Source organism: Arvicanthis niloticus, chromosome 10, assembly GCF_011762505.2.
Source record: "Arvicanthis niloticus isolate mArvNil1 chromosome 10, mArvNil1.pat.X, whole genome shotgun sequence".
In the NCBI taxonomy this organism is placed as follows: Eukaryota; Metazoa; Chordata; class Mammalia; order Rodentia; family Muridae; genus Arvicanthis; species Arvicanthis niloticus.
The window spans coordinates 31,634,765-31,660,201 of NC_047667.1; the positions used below are offsets into that span (position 1 = coordinate 31,634,765).

Here is a 25,437-nt window from a genome sequence, read left to right on the forward strand (position 1 = left end):
AGGTTGCAATTTACTAAAGACATTAAAACTTAAAGGTGACTCTTAGTACACACATCCATTTGCTAATATACAGACAGCAAAGGAGGCTGGGAAATAGGACAATCCAGAAGGACTTCTTCCTCTCCACACACAATCCACCCTGTAAAATCAGGACAACCTTGCTCCTCGGGGAAACGACTGCATTCGTATAATTCCTAACACATACTATGTAGTCAGTACATAATCATGGGGTAAATTAATGAGCAAACATCAGAAACTTCCTTTGAAGTGACTCCCTACTGTTCTTTAGTGGAAAATCATTACACACTTCTCTGTTTTCTTCTACGATGCCTCTCTGCCTCTTCACCTCCCCCTCAACCATTTCATACCCAGGCGTATCTCTGTGCTTATTCATACCTCTTTCTAAATAGTTCACATTATTAAAAGCACAGAACAGGGATGCTTGCCTTTGGTTGAGTACAACCAAGTCATAAATTAGATTAATAGAGTAAAACTCTGTTTACGGTTCTTTTTTAACATGGTTCTCCATTGTAGGTATCTGTCTTAGTAAGGGTTTTACTGCTGTGAATAGACACCATGAGTGTCTTATAAGACAAGTCTTATGAAAGACAACATTTAATTGGGGCTGGCTTACAGGTTCAGAGGTCTAGTTCAGGAACATGGTAGCATTCAGGCAAGCATGGTACAGGAGGAGCTTAGAGTTCTACATCTTCATCTAAAAGCTGCTAGAAGAATCCTTGCCTCCAGGCAGCTAGGAGTAGGGTCTTAAAGCCCACACCCACAGTGACACACCTACTCCAACAAGGCCATACCTCCAAAGAGTGCTACTCCCTGGGCCAATCATATACAAACCATCACAATATCTGATGCTCATTTGTAAGAAATATACAATAGATCCAAGTCATCCGCTCTTTTATTAAACAAGCACACTGAGTTTGGAAATGTTGCTTCCCTGCATTCTTTCTCTCTCTCCTCAGTCTCCCTCCTCACCCACTCCATTTGTTTATTCAATAGACTTAATTACTAATCTAATAGCCTGCATGATATGTGTACTTAAAAACACACAAGGGGGCGAAAGGCTGATTACAAGAGTGCAAATTTTAAGCCAGGGAAAAGCTAGCTTCTGCCTCCAGAGTATTATCACTTTCTCCTGAGGACAACAAAGGCAAGGCAAGGTATTTCCCTAGGCATCTTGCTCACTCCAGAAACACCTGCAGCCCTTGGGGAAGCCCATCTATTAATGATCTTCCTCAAAAGCTGTTCTCAGCCTAATTCTTCCTTAGTTCTTGGGTTTTAATTCGCTCCTTTTCAAGGCAAATTTTAAAACATGTTGTCAATAGTAGAAATAACAACAGTTTCTAATTTGCTCTTCATCCTCTAAAGATGTTTTCTTGAGTAAGTTAGGATCTGATGGACTTTAGTTTTGAATTTTATCTTATTTTAATGTATGAGTGTTTTCCCTGCATGTGTGTATGTGTACCGTGTGTGTGCCTGTGTTTGCTGAACCCAGAACTGAAGGTAGAGGCCAAAAGAAGACATTGGATCCCCGGCCTGAAGTTACGAATGTTTGTCTGTTAGTATGTGGGTGCTGGGACCAGCCCTCTGCAAGGGTAACATGTTCTCTATACCATTGCTCAAGCTATCCCTCCAGCCTTTACGTCTTTTTACAGCCATGAGACAGAGATTGACCTCTTTTGAGGATGTTTTATACCAGCTTTAAAGTATAAAAAAATTGCTTTATTTCAAATATGACTTTTTAAAAAATGTTTGATTTTTTTTTTTAGTACAAGTTTAGGAGTTTGCAGCATATTTGAAACTCTTTGACATTAGTTCTACTCTCTTTTTGTTATATTGATTTTTTTTAATTTTTATTCTAGTTCTTCATGACAGAATCTATCTATTATTCCCAAATTAGGCTCCATTCTCAAACCATCTTGAGATTCAAGTGAAATAATCAGAATTAACAAATAAAAAATGCCAAGTTTAACTTGGAATTTCAATATAAACATGAACCCTGAAATATTTAGGCCTTATTTATACATATTTACATATTTACACAAAAATTAGTCAGGTGCTTCAATCGACAGAAACTTGCTCCCTTGAAGTTTCTGAGGTCACAAGTGTGAAATAAAGGTGTCTCTGGCTGGGCTGACTACAGAATCTCGGGGCAGGTCCTCCTGATGCCTCAGGCCTTCTTATCTGTGGCTATGTAGTCACATCATATGACTCTCTCCTCCCTCTCCTCTGAGTATTAGCTCTCCAAGCTCAGGGTCTTTTGACATTTGATTTAAACTCCATCTCTAAAAAATCCAAAATGTTCTCATCTCACGATCCTTAATTACATCTGCAGACAATTCTTCCAAATAAAGTAATGCTCACAGAGTCTAGCTATGAAAATGTGAACATAAATTGAAAATAAGCTTTTAACCTACTACAGAGGAGAAGGGCTAAAGGCTCAAACATCATCTGAAGATGATTAACTGGTAGCTCAAGAGTGACAAGCAGCATACCCAAGAAGGAAATCAAGATGCAGAAGAAAATCCAAGTAAGGTTCTTCTGACCTTGTTTTATAAACACCAGCTTCTTCTTGGTAAGAGTCATGGAGAGTCCTGCCAGGTCATTTAGCAATTCATTCAGCTGACATTTGTTGAGCTTAGGGTTAGGTGCCAGAGACTTAGAAACAGACAGCCTTTCTGAAGATTATTAGCAAATGAATGGGTCAACCAATAAATAAAATATTTTTTCACAGCAGTTCCATAAATTTTAAAGGGAATGTTGTCAAAAGCTAGCTTCAACATCACAGGGCAAACTGAGGCAGGGCATACAGTTGGCAACTGATCACTCTACAGACTTTTCTCTGAGGAAACAAAGTTTGATTCACTGGGACTAGTGAAATACTCCATGGGGATTTTCCTTAGGGGCTGACAAAAAGGGATGTGAAGAATCACACACAGATACACACACACACACACACACACACACACACACACACTGGGTGGATGAAGCAAGTTTCAACAAGTTCCAACAACTTTGCACACATGTACATACATACATACACATACATACACACACATTCACACACTGGGTAGATGAAGCAAAGCTCAAACCACTTTACATACATACACATACATGTATTTGATGGATGGAGCAGAGATCCAACAAGCAAGTTCCAACAACTTTTTTTTTTTTCTCTTAGCCTTTTTATAGCACCTAAGATAAAAGTTATCCATGTAAGAAAGAAAGATTACCTCATAGCCACAAGTTATATATTCTCCAAAAACTATCACTGAAAGAACATATTCCTCAAGAACAGATTAAAATCATTACACAAAAGGAAATTACAACAAGATAATTGATTATGTATTATTTGAAACTCATACCTAACTAAACATTTCCCATCTATCTTTCTCTCCACAAGTGTATCACAACCCCAAAGCAATAATTCTTTGTCATTGATTAACAAAGTTTAAGCGAGTCAAGTTTTTCCTATGCTTAGCTGATGACGGGTATTTACCAAGAAACAGATTATCATCTACCTCTCTCACATCTTATTTTTGAAATCTTGTTCAGTTAAACTGGCTAATCATCTATTCTCTATTCTTATACTCATAACAGAGTTATTTTCTGTATTCATAACCCTGTCTTTTCATGGTGTGCACCAAAACCTATGGCTATATCACTAGATCACAAGATCTAGGAACTTAGATTCAACCTAGAATAAATGTTTTCTTTGATCTTTAACTTGTCCCAAGCCTATGTTCCTCTTTCAAGTGCAGTTATGTGCTTGTAATGCATGAAAGCTCACTGTGCTTCTATTCTACCCTGAGCAGCCCTCACTATTCTACAAGGGAGGGGCCACATTCTATACTTAATTCTAACTTTATTTATATATTTCTGGCTAAATAACTTAAACCATCTCCTGAAACTTTCTACCAACTACACTAACTTTCTAAAAGTATTTAAATGAAATCAGAAAGTCTGTAAAAATCATTAATATTCATAAATAATATGAATAATATGACTTTTAAGGAAGTTTGTCTTCCAATTGACCTACAGAAAAATTGCCCAATAGAGTGGACTGTCTAACAAGAAGCAATCACACCAAACTATAGGCAGAGAGGATCTCCCCACAGCCCATCACACCATGCTAGATACAGGAGGAACATAGCAATAATAAACATGAGAAGGCACAGCAGCAGCGAGAAGCAATCCAGAGATGAATCCCCTGGGCCAGTGCCTCTCTGAGGCACATCCACTGCAGCTGTGGTGGGCCATTTCCAGAAAGCTCACCTGCCCACCAGAGCTCTTCAGTATGGCATTCACCAGAATATTTTTTCTAAGTAAAAATTTTATGAATCCGAACAAAATCAAAATGATGACAATGTTCTTTTCTGAAGGGTTAAAAGGAAGGTTTGCTGCACTACTATAGTGTATCTCTTTGGAACTTAACTATACCTATAAATATACAAATAGTAAGAGCTGATCAAGGTAAGTGATTTTAAACTTTATGATGTTTTGTTTGCAGTGTTGAAAGCCAGAGCCTCTTGCATGCTAAGCAAACACTCTAAACTACACTACCCCTTGGGCTCTTTCAATGTTTCTTAAGTTCTAGGAAGAAAATACATGTGGTGATGTGATGATAAGTATCTGGAAACAAGGTCTTCTGCTTTAGGAGGGGTAATTAGGAAACATTCTCACAATGGATGGTATTTGAGCGGAGAGCTGAGTGCCAAGAGATAATATGTGTGGCAGAATCCTAACAGATTGTTTCTTCAGGACAAATTGTATTCAGTGTGAGTGCCTGAGGCAAGGAATTATCACTGAGTTCTAGAAAGAATTCTAGGCAAGAATAACCAGAGCATAGAGAACAAACAAAAGCACCATGCAGGATTGAACCAGATGGATTAGAGCCAGGCCTTTACTAGGCCATAAAGGTATCTGGGGCAGAATTTAAATTTTATTCTGTGGGAATGGAAACACACCAAGGATTTAGAATGACACATGATGTTTTTGTGTTTTCAAAAGTCAGTGGTTACTATCAGTGACTTGATGAGGCAAGAGTGGGAGCACACAGACCATCGAGAGAGGGCTATTAGGATACTCCAGGCAGAAGCCACCCTTAGGATTATGAAAAATGATAGTAGACACCATTTAAAAGGTGGACTGTCTAAATTTGCATATTATATATTGATGGTAGAAGAGAAAAAATAAAAGTATGTTACCACCTGCACGGATAGAAACTACAGTGCCCAATCTTACCTGAAAGCAAATAAGTCTACAGAAGTTCTGATGAAGTGGTGAAGGTTGGATAACATGAGCAAGTTCTGAGAAGCTTTAAGGGAAAAAAAAAAGGAGACTTTAGATCCCTCTTCTGTTTTCTCCTGACAGCTAGGAAATACAGCACCTCTAGAAGTTTTCTTAAATCGACAGAAAGAAGCCACACACTAGTGGTGGCAAAGCCATCCTACCATCCAGGCTTATTAGAATGAATAGCAGGGTAGGATATGCTGCCTGTCCTGGACCACTTGCTCTCCTACTTCACTGTTACATGAGAGAGACACAAAGCCCTAGCCAATAAACCCAACCTATATGTATCTATTTGGAATGTTTTTATAACAGCTCAGTGTACATCCTCCTGCTAGAATGAGAGTTCTGCTGTCAGTGATGAAGCCAGAGCATACGGCATCACTGAAGCCGTGCTGATGGAAAAGTCCCTTCCTCATAGAGACCAAAGTGAAAAGGTGTCTTACATCACTGTGCCATGGTACTTTCAATAGAGTGATCTAAACATCATTCAAGTGTAACAAATAAGTGCTAATTACTCAAATACTTAATACAAAATAATGTGCTTGTTACACAAAGTTATAGGGCACAAGATAATACTTGAAAATTCAGGGTAGATATTTAATACCTTGCTAGAAATTCTACTCTCTTTAAGATTTATTTATCTTTAGTTTACGTATATACATATTTTGCCTGCATGTGCACCACAATGTGTATTGCCTACAGAAACCAGAAGAAGATGTTAGATCCTGTGGAACTAGAGGTATGAACAGTTGTGAGTTACCAGTTGGGTGCTGTAAATCAAATTCAGATCTCTCTCGAAGAACAGCCAATGTTTTTAGCCACTGAGCTATCTCTCCAGTCCCTAGAGTCTGGACCACAGAACTTAGAACAGTAATTATAAAAGATAAATTAAAATTAGTGAGAAAATAGTTATATAAATTATATAATTCTATATATAGATTTTCTTTATTCTTAGATTAAACTAACATGATATTAATCATTTTGTTAACCTTAGTCATTTCAGAGTATAATAGGCTTTTTTTCTATTTGGGTTTCATTTTATTGAAAGCATGTTAAACACAAGCATGTATCTTCTCCATCATTCTTAGTAAGAATCATAAGAATAAAATGAATAACCTCTGAAAACAAGGAAAACCACATTTACAAAACCCATACTTTGGCTTGTGTTATATAAAACATCTATGTTCTATCAAATATTAGTAATCATGAAACAATATAAGTTAATAAGATAGTTGAAATTTTTCAGTCTAATTATGCTACTTTCTAACTGAATACAATCATTATGTATTTTCTATAGAATATTCATCAAAGAATAGTTCCATGTGCAGTTAATATTCATAAACTATTGCCAAGTATTTAAACTTTAGAGTAGAAAAGAACCTTTAAAAACTGCAAAATATTCACAATAATTTTAAACTGTGATCATCATGAACCTTTTGTAAAACAGCATAGTTTTTAAATTATATAAGTGTCCAAAGTAAATAATCAATAAATGCCAAGTCCTGCCATGTGGAAAGGATGGCATGACACAGTTCTCACCCCTGGAGCAGAGCTAACAGGGTTTGAACCTCCACAAGTGTTCTCAGTTGCTGTGGGTGTGGGACTTACTTGTATGACACTGTACATATTTTCATGTTCCTCTTCTGGGAATGCTTTCCCTTGTAGAGGTTAATGATTTCTTGATAGTTAGAAACAGCACAATTCCAAGAGATGAGAATGTGTTCCTTAGCAAAATGGTGAAGGCTGTGACTTTCCAGACAGCCTTTAAGGCTGTAGGAAAGAACTCTGAAAACACAAGTTCCAAAATACATAATTTCTCAACTATCCAAAATATAAGGACACAATATGAATTGTATGAGGGGCTTTACAGACCTAAAAGAATAAAGGTAGCTGCATTAAGCCAGCTTGTCAGAAAGATACAAAGCCAGTCAGGTTTCTTAATTCATTTGATATGCAAAAAAAAAAAAAAGTATTTGGTGTCATTTCTAAGAATCAAGGGACTAAGGTCATAAAATGCTAATTTGTGGGATAATCAAAAGAGAACCTGAGGTAATGATTGACTTGGTAATAAAAGACTTGGCTTTTATTACTTGGCTTTTATTGCTTTGGTTTGCAAGAGCTGAGCTATTTACATTATCTACACAGCTATCTGAGAGCCAACTACAGTAGAACACAAACCTGTCAGCTTGTACCCACAATTGACCTCCAGTCATTCTTTTGCTGCTTCCAAACACCCCTTCCTCAGGACCCACTCTCAAAGCTGAGGCTGGTCCTTGGCAAACAAGTAGCAAAACGTGTGTTTATACTAAGACCTTCTCATTTGTGTTCACATAAGCTGAAGTAGTTTGGTTCTGTGTTTAAGAGCACTTGATACTCTCCCAAGGAATCCAGTTTGAAGACAGCTCACAATCACCTACAACTCTAGCTCCAGAGCATCTGATGCCTTCTTGCCTCCATGGGCACCTGCATTCACATGCACACATGCCCACACATGTACACATAATAAAAACTGAAATAAATCTTTTTTTAAGAAAAAAACCTTTAATCTTCTGTATGTTCAAACCATGCTTAAAATATTTAATACCCCATACCTAAAAATGTATTTTGACAATGGCATATGCCACTCTTAAATTTTCACAAAGAAATGATATACATTTATGTTGCAGCCTGAGCTGCCCCACACTTGGGGGCCAGAAATGTTGAGAATTGCACTACCCCATGTTTGGGGGCCAAAATGTCTCAGACCGTTCTGTCAATGTTGAGACCCACACTGCCAAAAGCCTTGGGGACTAACTTGTTAGCCCGCACTGCCCCAAGCAGCTCTGGTCCACGGGTCAGAGGTTCAGCAAGAGAGAGAGTGAGGACTGACGTGAGGAATGGAGACCAGACAGAGTGTGATTCAATTCTGTTTATTCTTCAGTCTCTCTTCTTAGTCCAAGTCCCAAGTCTTGAGTTCCTAGTACTTAGTTCCTAGTTCCTAGTGCCTCTAAGTTCCAAGTTACTTCTTCCAAGTGCTAAGTGCCTAATAACTAATAATGTTTCTTCCGAGTTCTCTAGCCCAAGTGTCTTCTTCCTCAATGCCTAATTCCTACTCCAAGTTGTACTCTCTAACCTAATTTCTAGTTCCAAGTTGTACTTCCAAGTGCCTAATAATCTGTTGCAAGTGTCTAACCTAATTCCTACTCCAAGTGTCTGAATCTCTGTTACTCTAAATTGTTCTGAACTCTCCTGTCTGCCTCCCGCCTTTTATATGTCTCACTTCTAAGCCACGCTTCTAAGTCACGCCTTTAATCATGCCCTTAGGTCTTGTCTCTAAATCTGATCTCTAAGTCACACCTTTAAGTCTCACACTCCTAAGGGAAGATCCTGGGTATCTAAGACAAGATGTTATCAGAGTGTGCTCAGCTGTTGTAGGCTATTGTAATCAAATCTCTTATCAGGGTATATGGCTCAAGATGGCTCCAAGGATGATAGCCGCCTTCTGTCGGCTCCCCACACATTTACATTTTCTTCTTTATTAAAACATTCTTGGAGTATCCCTAAGGCTTCAGCTCTGCACCCAACCCCCCAAAACCCAGAGGAGACTGGACTCTCAGGAGCTCTAACACATAGGACCATAGGATATTAGGATCATAAGATCTCAGGAGTTTGGGCACACCAGGATTTCAGGAGCCCAAAAGAGTCTGACTCCCAAGAGTTATCACAACCAGGATTTTAGGATCACAGGATCACAGAGACAGCTGGACTCTGAGGAGTTCTGACACAACCAAGAAAGCAGGACAGACAGACTCCAGTCAGAGATAGTGAGTAAAGGTAGTACTAAAAATAACCAGATGGCAAAAGGCAAATGCAAGAACATAAGCAACAGAAACCAAGGATAGTTGGCATCATCAGAACCTAGGTCTCCCAACATAGCAAGTCCTGATTACCCGATGACACCAGAAAAGCAAGATTTAGATTTAAAATCACTTCTCATAATGATGATAGAAGACTTTAAGAAGGACATAAATAACTCCCTCAAAAAAAAATTACAGGAAAACACATGTAAACAGGTAGAAGCCCTTAAAGAGGAAACACAAAAGTCCCTTCAAGAATTACAAGAAAGAAAACACAACCAAACAGGTGAAGGAATTGAAAAAAACAATTCAGGACATAAAAATGAAAGTAGAAACAATCAAGAAATCACAAAGGGAGACTATCCTGGAGATAGAAAACCTAGGAAAGAGATCAGGAGTCATGGATGCAAGCATCACCAACAGAAATACAAGAGATACAAGAGAGAATTTCAGATGCAGAAGATACCATAGAAAACATTGACACAACTGTCAAAGAAAATACAAAATGCAAAAAACTTCTAACCCAAAACATCCAGGAAATCCAGGACACAACATGAGAAGACCAAACATAAGAATAATAGGTATAGAAGAAAGAGGAGATTCCCAACTTAAAGGTCCAGTAAATATCTTCAAAAAATTATAGAAGAAAATTTCCCTAACCTAAAGAAAGAGATACCTATGAACATACAAGAAGCCTACAGAACTCCAAATAGACTAGATCAGAAAAGAAATTCCCCCAGTCACATAATAATCAAAACACCAAATGCACAAAACAAAGAAAGAATATTAAAAGCAGTAAGGGGGAAAGGTCAAGTAACATATAAAGGCAGACCTATCAGAATTACACCAAACTTCTTACCAGAGACTATAAAAGCCAGAAGATCCTGGACAGATGTCATACAGACCATAAGAGAACACAAATGCCAGCCCAGGTTACTATGCCCAGCAAAAGTCATAATTACTGTAGATGAAGAAACCAAGATATTCCATGATAAAACCAAATTTGCACAATATCTTTCCACATCCAGCCCTACAAAGGATAATAGAGGGAAACCACCAACACAAGGAGGGAAATTAAACCCTAGAAAAAGCAAGAAAGTAATCTTCTTCCAACAATTCCAAAAGAAGATAGCCACACAAACATAACTCCACCTCTAATAACAAAAATAACAGGAAGCAACAATCACTTCTCCTTAATATCTCTTAACATCAATGAATTCAATTCCCCAATAAAAAGACATAAACTAACATACTGGATATGTAAACAGATCCAACATTTTGCTGCATACAGGAAACCCACCTCAGTGACAAAGATAGACACTACCTCAGAATAAAAGGCTGAAAAACAATTTTCCAAGGAAATGGCCCCAAGAAACAAGCTGGAGTCGCCATTCTAATATTGAATAAAATTGACTTTCAACCAAAAGTAATTTAAAAAAGATAACGATGGACACTTCATACTCAACAAAGGAAGAACAAACCAAGATGAAATCTCAATTCTAAACATCTATGCATCAAAAAAGGGCATCCACATTCATAAAAGAAACTTTATTAAAGCTCAAAGCACACATTGCACCTCACACAATACTAGTGGGAGACTTCAACATCCCACTCTCATCAGTGGACAGATCATGGAAAGAGAAACTAAACAAAGACACAGTAAAACTAAAAGAAGTTATAAAACAAATGGATTTAGCAGATATTTACAGAATATTTCATCCAAAAACAAAAGACTATACCTTCTCTCAGCAACTCATGGTACCTTCTCCAAAACTGGCTATAATTGGTCACAAAACAGGCCTCAACAGATACAAGAAAATTGAAATAATCCCATACATTCTATCAGATCACCATGGACTAAGGCTGGTCTTCAATAATGATAAAAGCAACGAAAAGCCCACATATACGTGGAAACTGAACAATGGTCTACTCAATGATAACTTGGTCAGGGAAGAAATAAGGAAAGAAATTAAAGAGTTTTTAGAATTTAATGAAAATGAGGACACATCATTCCAAAACTTGTGGGACACAATGAAGGCAGTGCTAAGATGAAAAGTCATGGACCTCAGTGCCTACAAAAAGAAACTGGAGAGCACACACTAGGAACTTGACAGCACACCTAAAAGCTCTAGAACAAAAAGAAGCAAATGCAGCCAATAGGAGTAGACAGCAGAAAATAATCAAACTCAGGGCTGAAATCAACCAAATAGAAACAGAAAGACCTATACAAAGAATCAACAAAACCAGGAGCTGGTTCTTTGAGAAAATCAACAATATAGATAAACCCTTAGCCAGACTAATCAGAGGGCACAGAGGCAGTATCCAAATTAATAAAATCAGAACTGAAAAGGGAGACATAACAACAGAAACTAAGGAAATTCAAAGATTCATCAGATCCTACTACAAAAGCCTATACTCAATTAAAATGGAAAATCTGGATGAAATGCACAATTTCCTAGACAGATATCAAACACCAAAGTTAAATCAGGATCAGATAAACCATCTAAATAGTACTATAACCCCTAAAAAAAAAAAAAAAAAAAAAAATAGGAGCAGTCATTAAAAGTATCCCTACCAAAAACAGCCCAGGACCAGATGGTTTTAGTGCAGAATTCTATCAGACCTTCTAAGAAAACCTAATATTGACTCTATAAAAAAATATTCCACAAACTAGAAAGAGAAGTAACACTATCCAATTCGTTCTATGAAGCCCTTTTTGTCCTTGGAATTCTTTTAATCTTGCCCATCATGTTAAAGCTTTTCTTTAACATCATCAACATGTTGGGAGCCAAAGTACATGGCTTGAACCTGAAAAATGGACCCCCAGACAGAGTTATTAAATTAATAGGCTGGCAAGCCATGGACGGGTAAGATTCTCCACAGAGCCTTACCAACCTAAGACAGAAGTGCATTGCTTGGGATAATGCATATTCCATGACAGGTAAGGAAGGCATTGTTGTCAGAACGACCTAAGACAGACTCAGTCTTGTTTATGAAATAACAAGGGGCTGCTTGGCAAGAATCTGACATGGGCCAAGGACAAGGAAAGGGGCTGCTTGGCAGGAATCTGACATTAGGCTAGAACAAAGACATAATTTCAGGCAGGAATCTGGCATTAGGCTAGAACAAAGAAGTAATTTCAGACAGGAATCTAAATTTTAGGCTAGAACAAGGAAGTAGGCTTCAGACATGAAAATGACTTTGGGCTAGGACAGGGAAGAAGGCTCAGATACTTTGGTCATCCTGATAAGCCTTAGAAACAGTGATCACGGGAGTGTTCATGTAATTGGGTTTAATGCCTTGCTTGCTCTTTGACTATTTACTAGTGTTTATTGTCATGCTTGTTTCTTGACTATTTGCATCTATTATATTGCTAAACCCTCAACCTAGAACTGACCTTAATACATGCATGTAATTTTAAAAATTCTTATATGTTAAAGAATTAATATGTATATAAGTAGCAAAATTTAAACATACTTGTTAAATAATTCCAAGATTTTTTCCCATACTTTGACCACTTCTAACCATTTTGACATTATAATCCTGAGAAATATAAATGTCATAAGCAAGTCCTTCCTTTCTTACCACTCGTTCACTTCCACTGAACAACCTCCCAGTATTTCTAAGGTCACTGTTGCCCTTACTGTCCCCACTATACCCAGGTTTACCATGACAATCTGGCTACTGTGATCTTTCTACCCAGCATAGGCCTCCCACTCAGTAATCTTCATAGTTCATGCTTTGCTTGCTATCTTACTAATCGTTTTTAATTCCTTCATCCTTGACCGTTCACATTGCAGTGACAGAATTCTATGTAACACTATGCTCACAGTGAACCCATAGTATCTAACCTTGGCTGACCCCTTCATAGGCCTTTTGTGCCACTTCCATGCATAACAGTTGATTGAACAGTTTCAAACTATCAGGTCTTTTGCTGTGATTTTAGAAAACAAGATTATTATGATATGGTTTGTATTCTTAAAGAAGTCAGTCTCATGGATACCTCTATGTTCTCTGAAATTTTTGTAATTTTAATACTTTTAGTAACATACCAACAAAGAGAAGGTGTGGTGTGTTTTAAGCAGTTGCAGAGTTTGAAACAGGCTGGAAAGCCAGAAAGAGATAGAGAAAAGTTTAGACAGCATCCAAAACTCCAAATGTATAACTGAAGGCAGAAAATATGGGTCTTTGCCCTTAAAGTCTTCAGCTGTCCTGGAACAGGTCCATTGATTTTAAAGCAACCCACTTTACTCATATTTTACAGGTTTAAATATTAATAACATCTCTCTCTTTTTTTTAAGAAAAACACCTTCACAACAAAATTTAGACTACTCTTTGAACATGCAAGGAGATGTCATAGTCTAGGCAAAAATTTATACATCATAAAAATATATCTTCACTGTGTTTCTTTCCTCATTAGAAACTCATGATGTATTTTGCTGCCTTGCTAATGTTAAGCCCTCTGTGTGAACCCTTCACCTTCTCTAATCTCTGAGCTCCAAGAATTTTTTGGATATCGCTATTGTTCTGCATCCTCTACTCCTACTCCTACTGAGCAAACAGGGTCAAGATGTTTAAATAGCCCCTCACTCTTATACATCCTGCAGCTGCTCCTCCAGTCTCCTTAACTCATCTCCAAGTTTCCTGCAGAACTGGTTTTCTTCATTTCTTGCTCCCTCTTCCCCACTCATTGACTCCTTACTTCACAGCCCAGCCTCAGTTGCTGTCACTTTTTGATCCTGCTCCTTTTTCCTTCTGGAATGTTCTCCACCTGTTCTTATAGAAGTGGTCAAATGATAATTTCCTACTCTGTCTGGCCTCCTGTTCACATTGATATAAGTCCAGAGCAGAACCTGCAATTCAGAGGAATGAAACATGGAAGGGAAAGAAAGAAAAAGTTACTGAAACCTGACAAGTGTGGACCACACTGGACTGGAGAATATCAGCTATACCAAATGATGCTTGCTGGGTATGTTGGGTGTACCCAAATGATGGATACAGAAGATTATCCTTCACAAGCTTACAGAATATGTGCTTTATAAAATTGCTCACATATGTGACTATTAAGTAGCTTTGCTAATGATTTTTTTCCAAATCATAATTATAGATTATTGATTACCAGAAGAGCCTCTGTGTCAAACAATGGAACAAGGTAGTTCAGATAGGAGAAACCTTTGCAGAAAATGCCAAATTTGAAATATTCTTCCTTGGTATAAAGTTTTAAAATCTTTTTTAACATAAAAAATATTTTATATGCATGAGTGTTTTGCCTTAATATATGTCTGTGTACCACCTGCATGCCTGGCGCCCCAGGATTCCAGAAGAGGGAAATGAATTTTCTGGAATTAGAGTTACAAATGATTGTGAGCTACCATGCCAGTGCTAAGAATCAAGCCTGAATCATCTGGAGAAGCAACTGCTCATAACCACTAAGTCATCTCTCCAGGCCCCTGTGTATAGTCCTAAGTGTAACAAAAGTACATGAGCTAGAGTTTCTTAGAGGATAAGCCCATGACTGTGAGTATCCACAGAGGTAGAAAGTCATATAAGAAAAGATCTATTGCTTTGTCTGAAAGGCATGCAATCATGGATATTTAAGAAAAGACTAGATCACACAGGAAGAGTCAAAAGGTGCCGAAATCCCTGGAGAAACACTCTTTGTTTCTCTGTTTTGAACTTACTGTGATCAGCAGAATGAGACCAAACTTCTCTGCAAGTCATCTTATTAAGGGGAATTATTAGGTGTGATAACTTGATAGCAGGAAGCAAGTGTCCCTTACACAGACACCACAATTAGTTATGGAAAGCCAAGAAGTATTTATGAATGCTTTGAAAATCATTTTACTCAACTCATTCTTTTTCAGAGGATGTGGCTCAAAATAGCTAAATCTTTGTGGATGAATAATGTATGAAAGCGCTGGTACCCTTTGAATAACATAATTTAAACAGGACTCATTGCAGCATAAAAGGAAAAAGAAGAACACGCTCCAGATTCCTCCAATTTCAACATGAATTATTGCAAGATTTTGATTTAAGGTAATCTCATCTCCATTTTGGTTCACTGCACAGAGTTTGACTAATTGTGTTTATATAGCCCCAGTACTAAATAGAAGTTAGAGTTCAAAGCAGCTTAATGTGAACGAACTTATCTAAGGCAAGACCTAATTCAAATCCGTTTCAAAAGTAAATTTTTATCATGCGTTGGTATGTTCCTTTTCTAAAACATTTTCTGATTCTGCATCAAAGAGAAGAGTCAAGTACAAATAAGAATTGAAGCTGACAAACCTTGCAAAACACCAAATGGGCTATCATTTCTATTTATTGCATCAAAAAGTTCCCCCTTTTATGTCCCTGACATCGTTCTTTAAAGGGAAGTGTTCTAGTTAATATATTTGAGTCAAATAAAGACCACATTACCATTGATTTAGAATTTTCTCTGACAAGACTATATACAAAAACTGACTGGATGAAAGCTAGACCGGAGTTGGCCCTAATAGGAAAATTATACCCAGAAAAGTGGGTATAATCAGTTGGTTGGCATATGATAGTCTTCTCCCTTAATACAGTTCAAGTCTTCACTGTTAACTCCTCACACAGCTCATACATGTTTAAGCTTCCCACCCTCATCAACCATATCTCTGTCAACTGAACATACTATATTATAGCTTAAATACTGCATAAAATTGGATTCTTTACTTATTTGGCTGCTCTAATACTCCTGTGAATTATTATATTCATTCCTTCACCTTTAGTAATTTGCAAACTATGCTCTCAAAATCAGATGTGGATAGAAGAGCTCATCCTACATTTAAGAAGACAGGGAAGGTGACAAAAGAAATGATCTCTAGGATGGGATGGAGAAAAGGGTAGAGTTTGTCGGTAGGTATGCATGTGAACAAGGAAAAACATTTCCACGCGGTTTTCAAATTGTCCACTGGTGGGCTATTTTGCATTTTTATGTTTTGGTACTATTATTTTATTTTTATATTGTATGCTCCTCATTTCAAGGTTGCTGTTGGTACGGTGCTACCTATCACCAAAGACATATCCCGGAAAACTTCTAAATTTGGTTTCTGCGTTCTTCAATCTCTCTACCATACTGGGAATGCAGCCAGGCTCGGCCCCATCCCCCTTCCATTTGAGAAAGTCCCTGAGCAGTTCTGGGTCAACATAATCTAACTAGAGACAATTCATAGCTAATAACCGAGTTGAAAGTCAGTCTGGCCAAACAAGAAACAAACCTCTGGAAAAAGCGAAAGATCATATTTTAAAGCAAAACCTCCTATTCAACACTTTGCTACAAACTGCACTCATATCTTTAGCGAGTAAGGGACTCTGGCCCTTTTCAGGTGAGGCCTTTGTAAAGAAAGCTAGGAAAGACAGCCTGAGACAAGGCCCCACTCCCGTAGAATCCAGACACAGATGCTAGTAAAAATCGGGAATTTAAAACTGGAGCCCATTATCCGTCCTGAGAATGTAATCTCACCAGCCCACACTGCCTCTCTAAGGGCTTGATTTAGCCGGCTTTCTACTTCCACACCTTCTAATTGTAGAATTTCCTTTCATTTAAATCTCCTCCGGGCCAAACTCTGATTAAACTAACACATATGGTCTCTAGGATTTAGAAACTGAGCTTCCCCAGCAAGAAGCTACTTAAAGAGTAAACCACCCAGCCCTCTTCAGTTTTTTTCTGCCTGAAATAGACAGGGCAGTACCCAGGAAAAGACAGGGCAGTACCCAGGCAATTAATTGACCCAGACTCCCTTACATTTTCTCTTCTATGTGATGACAAGACTAAAAAAAAAAAAAAAAAAAAAAAAAAAAAAAAAATCCTCTGGCAACTGCAGGCCGGATATCAACTTACCACTAGCTCAGCACATTCCAAGTTAATGTTCTCAGGTCTTTAGAATCCAGCACAATGTTAACATATTACTTACGGCTCATAGATAACCTTACTTTCTAAAACTTAATTGAAATTCTCCTTTTTTTTTTTAAGAGAAAGTATTGATTGCCACTTAAGATTCATGGAACATAGCATTTTCAAGTTGACAACATAATGTCTCAGAGAATCAGCAGTTGGAAGATTGCATGGTGAGCAGGAGACTGGCATGTCCTCAATAGTAACAAAACCATTCCTGCCTCTCCCCTCCCCCACCCCAACCAGGCTTCTTCATAGACTCTTCCCTATTTTTCTTTCCTGATAAGTTTCGAGTTAAAAAACATAATGTTTTTCTCTGTGTACCCATTGGTAGTGTTGGAAGTATACTTTATTCGATATCTCCATGACAAAAACATTTTAGCTTCTTTTTTTTTACTTTTATGAATACATATCTGTACATGTTCACGTTTAGTCTTATATTTTATTAAGCACTGTTCCAAGCCCTGCTGATATATCACAGAGTAAGAAAGAACAAGGTTTTTAACTCAGCTCCTGAGGAACTTCTGTTCTTGGAGTCCGGGGTGGGGCACGGGGGAACCCAGATGACAAATCATTTCACATGGTTTAAGATCTAGAGAGATAGTAATTTAGAGAATGTGATGGAGCAAGAGAGGTGGCCACTGTTACATTTCAGAGCCAACATCTGAAAACAAGATGAACTAGCCATGACAACATTGTGCAGATACACCAAGTTCAAACAGGTTCAGGCACATCCTGGCCTAGTTGCTGTGTAAGATTAGAGGTGGGAAGTTCCTGAGAAAGGCAGGACAACATGAGGTAAAGAGAGGCCAGAATTAGAATAGAAACACTTTTAAAACCATAGGAAAGTCTCTGAATTTTATCCCAACGGCAGAGGAGAGAGGGGCACAGCAAAATGATTTTTGACTGTTGCATAGAACACCTCAGCTTCTGTGACAAACACTCGGTGAAGGGGCAAGAAGGAGAGCAGAGTCACTACTCAGAGGCTACTGAAGTAGCAAAGTCAGCAGTGGCCTGTGTGAACTGGAAACTGGAAAGATGAAAGGAGGGAGACAGACTTGAGGATTGTTTCTGAACTGGAGATGTCTGATCCAACTACTAATGAGTTGGACACAAGATGCACACACGCACATGCACAGACAAACTTATTCTACAGCACTGTAAAATAGTGTGCAAGACAGAGACCTTATTCACATAACTTATTAGAGTATACTGTTAAAAATCATTTGGTTTTATTTTTAGTTATTATTGTTAATATCTTACTTTGGCTAACCCACAGATTAAAAGTGTGTGTGTGTGTGTGTGTGTGTGTGTGTGTGTGTGTGTCTGTGTCTGTGTCTGTGTCTGTAGGAGTTAAAAGGCATTACATGTGTATAATATGTAGCTAACATTTGTACTTACCATTGTTTCAAGATTCTGCTGAGTGGCCAGATATCCTCCATGGATAAGGGTAACTACTGGATATAAAAAGGGAAGAAATCAAGTAACCACCTACCATAGATGACACAATGGGGTTCTTATTTAAAAATTAGTAAGTATATTATAGGCTTGTCAAGTGTGAAATTTCTACTAAATTGTTCAATTAGGAAAATCAGACACAAAGGTGACTCGAAGCATGGGAAATATCTGCAAAGTTAAGAAAGAGGACAGTTTCATTTGACAGGTGTGGTAGTTTGAATAAGAATGACTCCCATAGGCTCATATATACAAATGCTTAGTCACCAGGGAGTGGTATATCCTGTGTCATTATATGTTAGATATACATGATTTGCTTTTTTATTTTTATTTTATAGTGGTAACAGTTAAGAAATTGTCATAAGTCTCAGAAGAGACTTTGAACTTTGGGTTTTTGATGTTGAGACTGTGACAGATTACAGGGACTTTAAAGTTGAACTGAAAGCATTTTTTTTGCATCATAATATGGCTACAAGCCTATGAGGGCCAGAGAGTAGAATGTAGTGTTTTGAATAAAAATGACCTCCAAATGCTCATGTATTTCAATGCTTAGTCACCAGGGGTGGCACTGTTTGAAAGATCAGAAAGATTATGGGGTAAGGCCTTGTTGGAGGTAGTATGTCACTGGGGATGAGCTCTGAAGTTTCAAAAATCCATGCTAAGCTTGGTCTCTCTCCTCTCTTTTGATAGATAGATAGATAGATAGATAGATAGATAGATAGATAGATAGATAGAGAGATATAGAGATATATATGCCTTAAAATCAGGATGTAGCTCTCAGCTACTGCATATATCCTGCCGTACTCTCTGCCATGATGAAAATGGACTACACCTCTGAAACTATAAGCAACCTCACAATTAAATGCTTTCTTTTACTTCATAATAGTTACCTTGGTCATGGTGTCTCTTCACAGCCATATATTAATGACTAAGACAAAAGGTATTTGGAGAGTGAGTCTGTGTTCAACCAACACCAAATGCCTATTGTGCTCCTGACATTACCTAAGAGACTAAACATAGATACATAAGAGAAGTATCATTTTCATAAAATTTTGTGTCTAATGAGAATACAGAAAAAATACAAGTGAATAAGTAAATATGTCAGATATTATTGCATGCCATGAACAAATAAACCATATTGATAACACACATGATGGGGGCTTTATGTGTATGCTGCTTTTGTGTGAATAAACCTGAATGATTTTGCAAGCATTTGGAGGAATGCAAAAGAATAATGTTTGAGCAATAAAAGAATTAGCAATCTGTTCAAAGTTACAAGGTATGGGCTTCCAGGTGAAACACAGATGTTCAAAATTCAGAAAGAACTCGTGGAATTTTTTCAGAGAATTCACAGATTTACTCTATTTACAAGTGAAAGAGGTTAAAAAAAAAAAAAAAAGAATGAAGGCTTTCTTCAGGAACCTGAAGTCTCTCTAACGAGACCACCAGAGTGTTTTTCCAAATAAGACTTTATGGTCCTCCATCTCTTCAACCCTTTTTATGCTTCTAGACAAAGGAACTAAAACAATAAAACATTTCTATCTGATTTTATAAGCTGATTCTGTGTGAAAATACCCAGAGGAGATTTCTATTCTTTTCAAATGCACGGCTATAGTTTTTGTTCAGTTTACCTTTCTCCTCGATGTTCAATTTCTTTCTCTGTGACTGGGAGTTTCAAGTTATCTCCATTCCTGAGAGAAGGCCAAAGGTCAAGACTGAAGGAGCAAAGGGACAGTAAGTGAGTGAAGTGATAAAGGTCTCAAACCAACCCTGGCAGCTGTTTTCCCAAAGTCATAGAAGAAAGTGGGCTGAAAGCCCACTTCTATCACATGAAAGCTGATACAAATCTGAGCCTAACATTACATCCACCTGGGGAGGAGCTTTATAACTGGAGATTGGAATGCTGGGACTCTGAAGCATGTTTTCACTAGGATCTTAAAATAGAAAAGTAATACTGAGTAATATACAGAAGAGATTTACTGTGGGAAGACAAATAACAGTCTTTTCATATTTATAGAAAAAAAAATCTACTAAGTTAGTTAAGAATCCAAACCATGTTTTCTCTTAGGGATAGGCAGTACATACAGTGAACTAAAAAACAAAAACTCTCTGTCCTTACCAATCCTGTACACATTTCTATTCTGGTAAAGCACCAGCAGAACTCACTGTGTGCCTACAGTTTAAGTCTGAAACTAAAGTCATAGAAATTGATCTTGATCAAAAATTAGATTACAGTATATTGAGTCAGCTCTTATTCCAACACCCACACCAAGTTTCCCCTATCAAACAATGGAGTGACATATCTGATATTCAGTACAGGTTGTTCACAGCTATATCCAAATTAGACACAGGAATTAAAGAAATAAGTATCTGGATTTGATTATTATTCTCATAACTTGATTATAAATGAAGTGATATCAATCAAGCCTGTGAAGGACATAGATAATCATAAGATGTCCCACTTATGTAAGATTGTATGTCTTTATAAAGTAAAATTTGTTCCTATGTTAGTATTTTAATTGTAAAATTTATATTTTACTTAACTTCTCAATAAGACATATCACCCAAATAATCTTTTGCACATCTTCCTATTTTCCTGATATTCTGAAGAATAGCCAGAAACTTAAAAAAAAAGTTCTGTTTGTTGTCATTTGACAAACATTTATGTATTTTTCTTTTTTTCCCTAGCTATAACTACTGAGATTATGATATTACTTTCTCTACAGCTGGGCTAACTATATCAAGCCACAAATAATTTAAAAAAAACATTGTTCTTGGGAGCACAAATGTTGCTGTAAGGATATCAAGTTGAATGCATGCCTAATTGATAATATTGAAAACAACAATAATAATTAAGAAATTTTAATGTTTTAATTCATAGTATCAATATGATTAGAAATATAAAATGCTTTATTTGATGGGTAGCCATGATTCCAATATAGATGGGTTTTCAAATCAACTAGAAAACAAATCTCCAGGCATGTCAGAGGTAGGAAGACCTATCTTGAATGTGTATAGTACCACTCCATGAGATGAGATCCCAGAGTAAGAAAAGGTCCCAAAGCAGGAGGTGAGCTAAGCACCAGTGCTCACTTCTCTCTACTTCCTAGCTATGGTTTAAATGTAACCTCTTGTCTAGTGTATCTACTACCATGACACTGTCCACTGTTTAGTCCACAGAAAACCTGGAACAAATGGCTGTGGTGTCCATTAGCATACCTAAGTGCATGCTGGCTTCTGGCTCTCTCAACACCTGTGGCTCCCCTCAGCTCTTCTCATCCAGCCTCCTAGCCTAAACTTCTCCACAAGGATTCCCTCCCCCCTACTTTAGTATGGCCATATTCAGTGGTGGTATTGAGGCAAAAAATGGATACTGACAACCAATCGGCTTTTATCAGACTCATTCTGTATACAAGAAGAATAAAATTATAAAAGTTCTTTTAAATTAAATCTTCAAACTTTCTATGAAAACATCTCTGTATTATCCAGAGACCATAGTGATGACAACCATAAAATATCTATCACTATCTTCTAGGATATATTATCATACACAAAAGACATATATTTAGTTATATAATCTTAGCTATGTGTCATTTATAATTTATAATATCTAAAAGTTTACATGCTAAGAGTTTCCACCAGTGTCGATATTGGCTGAAAGGGAAAGATGGTGTGTTTATATATTATTAAATATACTATTACATATATAGTGTGTTAAGCATAGGAAATACACAGATGAGCAAAAAACAACACCCTCCCTCTCATACAATATATGGTCACATAGCAGGATGTAGTGGTTTGAATACAAATGGCTTCCAAAGGCTTATAGATTTGAATGCTTGATCATTAGAAAGTGGTATTACATCAAAGAGATTAGGAGGTGTGACCTTGTTGGAGGAAGTGTGCCCTTGTTGGATGAAGTGTACCACTGGAGGTGAGCTTTCGGATCTCAAAAGCTCAAACCAGGTTCAGTATCTCTCCCCCTGCTTCCTGCAGATCCAGATGTAGAACTCTCAGCTTCTCCAGCATTATGTCTGCCTGTGTGCCACCATGTTCCCCACCATAATGACAATGGACTGAACCTCTGAAACTGTAAGCCAACCCCAATTAAGTGCTTTCCTTGATAAGAGTTGCCATGAACATGTTGTCTCTTCATAGCGATAGAACACTACTCAGGAATTACAGTGAAGCACTATAGAAAGAACAAGATTTTGTCTCTTCTTTTAGAGAGAGCTAAAGGCAAACTTGTCTGGTTTGGAAATAGACTATCAGAGGCTTCTCAGGTAGTTCATAGCATCTTTGTGATGGTCATACAACCAACCATGCTTCTGTGATGAAGATAAGGAGGGAAAGCTCTGAGGCAGCCAGCCTGATTGCATAAGAAAAGCTCTTCTTTTTTTTCCCCACCATATCCAATTTCATTTATTTCTCCAAAATTTTAATATCAAGCATTATCAGCCATTTGGAGCCCATATTAGGTAACTTCTGACTTCCAAAATCAAAACAACCCATAAATGATAAAATAGTATTGAAGATATACTGAAATGTTAAGTATTTGATGGTAGTTTCTGTAACTATATATAAAGCATTTTAAATAAGGGCCCATAGTGGGATAGCCTGAAATTCCATTTGGAAGCTTTGGAACTGCCTATAGGTGGTAGAATCTTTAGAAGATAGGTCCTTGTGGGAGGAAGTTGGGGGACATGCCATTGGAGACCGGTGTTGGGAGCTCAATATATTCGTTCCTTTTATCTTTGTTTCCTGTCTGCCACAAAGCACTCCTACCTGTTTATCTGCATCTGTTGTGGCACGAGCCTCAGTAAAGGCAACCTTGGAAACCAGGAGCTTCCCTCCAAACCCTTTCATACTTTAACTCAGGCATTTTGTCACGGGGCAGAAGAGCAAATAATCTAACATAGTCCCCAGTCTGTGATAGTCCAACTCAAATCTTTTTGACTCTATGGGAGATAAGAAAGCAACATGTATTCAATACAACTGTACTTCGCATTTTGAATTTAGATCCTTTCTTGTGCTGACTGTATGCTGCGCGATACATTTCAAGCCAGCCACAACTCCCAGTGAGCCATGTGGGCATAAGGTTAAAACAGCCTAAATTCTACCTGGTGCTGTGTTGCTAAGCTGGGATGATTGTAGGTTAAGTATTCTAAATGCATTTTCTGCTTAGGATACTTTCAATATATGGTGAATTTGTAACTCAAGGAGCATTGCAGTAAAAATATTGAGGAAAGAGTAGACATGTGCGAAGGGGTAAAAAGAGTAGACATGTTCTTGAGGGTAAAAAGGCTGCAGCATTGAGAGAAAAAATAAGAATAAAAAAAAAAATTCTTTTTGGAAAAAAAAAGAGAAGATGATGCCAGGGAGGAAAAGAAACAATATAAATATTTATTTGAACATTTCCAAAAGATTTTGTTTTAAGATTAAACCCAGGTTTAACTAGGTGCTTTGAATTAGAATGAACTCCTGAAAGATAGTCTCTCACTTAATACATTCAAAAGCATAAAAGTGTTTAAAGTCATGCTAGCTCTTGCCTGTAATTCTGACACCCAGGATCTTGCGGCAGACAGGAGTTAAAGGTCATACTTAGCTACATAGTACATCTGAGGCCAGCCCAGGTTCCATGAGACCCTGCCTCGACAGAATAAAGGAACAATACACTTCACTATTCTATCAGTGTATCTTGCAGGCAGCTCATCATTGCAGATCAAAGGGGTTGTAGCTGGATTGTTGTTTGCCTTTCTCCTTTGGTAGTATGTAGAGTACCTTCCAGTGAAGGTTAGATTTTTGAACATAACAAACTCCGTTTATTGAGTGAGGTCCACAATTCCCTGCCTTTCTCCTGAAAACACTTGCCAGTGCACATGTGATACAGGGTACAGAAAACTCAGACAGAAAGGCACATCATTAAATTAAGAAGCCAGAGAGCAGGGTTCAGCTCTGCCCAATGAATGGCCTCCAAGAGCTACATATAAATTGTTATAAAACTCTTGGCTATCGCCTTGAAACTATGCTTAACAAAGATAAACTCCAAAAACCTTGTAAGAAGAAAAAAAAGAAAGAAAAGAAAAATAGTAGGAAATATAAAAGAACTGAGTAAGAAATTTATTTGCTGTGGAGGTCGCAATATAACTCAGTTGGTAGAGTGCTTGCCTAGAATGCATGGAGTCCTGCATTCAATCCCCAACACCACATAAACCTGCTGTGGGGATATATTTATAATCAGGAGGTGGTGTCAGAAAGAACACTTCTAGGTCATTCTTTGAGACATAACAAGTTTAAGGCCAGTCTGAGAAGCATGAGACCCTGTCTCAAGGGGAAAAAGAAAGAAAGAAAAAAGAAAACTGTTTACTACACATCAGGAAGGAGTTTGGAATCTGAATCCTATCAATTAGAAGGGCTTAGGAAACTTTCAGAACATTCTAGAAATATGTTAGAACAATACTATTGACCAAAGATACCCAACACAAAGGTGGCAAGCCAATAACTGAACTATTCACTAAGCCAAATAGTTAGCACACAGGGGAGGAAGATAGTAGAGTTACTGCAAGCTTTTAATGGGGGCCTGACCAGTTCATAGCTTAGTAAAGTGCTTGCTCCACAAGCACCAGTACCTATATTTAGATCTCTAACACCTACATATAAAGCCAGGCACAGGCTGTTGGGATGCTTGTACACAAGCAAAATGACCTAAATTGGATTCCCAGATCCTACAAGGTAGTAGGAGTGGAGCAACTCCTGAAAGTTGTCCTCTGACCTCTATATGTGTGTTGTGGTATATGTATACCTGCATGCATGCACATGTGCACATGAGCGTGCGTGCACACACACATACACAAATAAATAAACAAATAAACAAACAAATAAACAAAAAAACCCAGTCAGACTCATATACCTGTATATTAA

General features: G+C 37.6%; 1 long non-coding RNA gene across 1 annotated transcript in view; it reads right to left on the minus strand.

The window, feature by feature from the left end:
* The window catches only part of LOC143443794 (uncharacterized), a 47,938-nt gene that overhangs the window by 16,989 nt on the left and 5,512 nt on the right, over positions 1–25,437 (minus strand). Inside the window, exons 2-3 of the long non-coding RNA XR_013113085.1 lie at positions 20,148–20,231; positions 18,463–18,518 (exon numbers count right to left, since the gene is read on the minus strand). This is a non-coding gene — a long non-coding RNA (uncharacterized LOC143443794). The remainder of the gene's footprint in view (positions 1–18,462; positions 18,519–20,147; positions 20,232–25,437) is intronic.